Source organism: Montipora foliosa, chromosome 1, assembly GCF_036669935.1.
Source record: "Montipora foliosa isolate CH-2021 chromosome 1, ASM3666993v2, whole genome shotgun sequence".
NCBI lineage: Eukaryota > Metazoa > Cnidaria > Anthozoa > Scleractinia > Acroporidae > Montipora > Montipora foliosa.
In genome coordinates this window covers 25,413,505-25,414,675 of record NC_090869.1, presented here as the reverse complement: position 1 = coordinate 25,414,675, position 1,171 = coordinate 25,413,505, and positions in this window count along the sequence as shown.

Genomic DNA, 1,171 nt, shown 5'->3' with positions numbered 1-1,171 from the left:
AGGATCGAGGCGCTTGAAACGATCCTTTAGAAATACTGCCTTTATAGCCATTCTTGAAGTGCGGGAACAAATGAGAACATACGTATTTTGTGTGAAAAAGAAGGAGGTGGTGAATCTTTAACACGGAAAATGTCATAACGGCCGTTTTCACATTAGAGACAGATAATCCATCTAGACGGATTAACCGTCTGCTACATTTTTCGTCTTGGTATGAACTCGACACAGATAAACTGTTTGAATTTCTTCCGTCCCGAATTCACATTAGACGGATAGAACACGGGTTTTTTTTTTTCTCAGGCGCGGTTACAATTCCACAGTACTCATTATAGCAGCCATGGCGTACTTTCATATGTCAACTGACGAGAAAAAGAAAATTTGAAGACAATTTAACGAGTCTATCGGAAAGCTCCGCGAATTACAAAGCGGTAGCAAAAAGGAAGACTTCATTCTCCTTCCACGTGTTCTTTCTAGGTTTCTTTCCTGCTTTCCTTTTCGCAACTTTAGACGCCATTTTTCCTTCCCAGAACTCAGTGCGCTCTTTCTAGTTGCAGGCTTTTCAGGGCAAAATAAGATGACTTCATCCGTCCTGATGTGAATTCAAGACGAATCATCCGTCATTGACGGATGTTCCATCCTCAAAATCCGTCTATATCGACGGATAAAAATAGACCGATTATCCGTCTAAAATGAACACCTTTCCGTTTTCACGCTAAGACCGATTATCCATCTCTAGTGTCAAAACGGCCAATGAGATATATTATGTATACAGCTGTTTCGGAAAAGGTTGTCCAAAAAAAGCGTAAGAGCATTCGCGACAATGCCGAAAGGTAGTATGGGCGATATTCAATAAAATAAATTCAACTTGTAACGTTCAGAATCGAAGATGCCACGACCGTCCAGTGAAGACCTACGGTGGCGAGCTATTTAGATGAAAGAGTTCTTAGCAGATCTTAGAATATAGCGTTGATGAAGTGGCAGTACACACGCTACCAAAACACGTCCAGAAACGATGGCTCTGCACGTGCGCCACGATTTTTGGTATGTTTCTCCGACTTTCTCTGCAAAACATGACATGAAATAAGTAAGATTAGGTCGTCACAATCATGCTTTCTCTGTGAATCCTGATTGACTATATTAGCGGCCGTATTCTTCTTTACGGCCCGCTTAATTT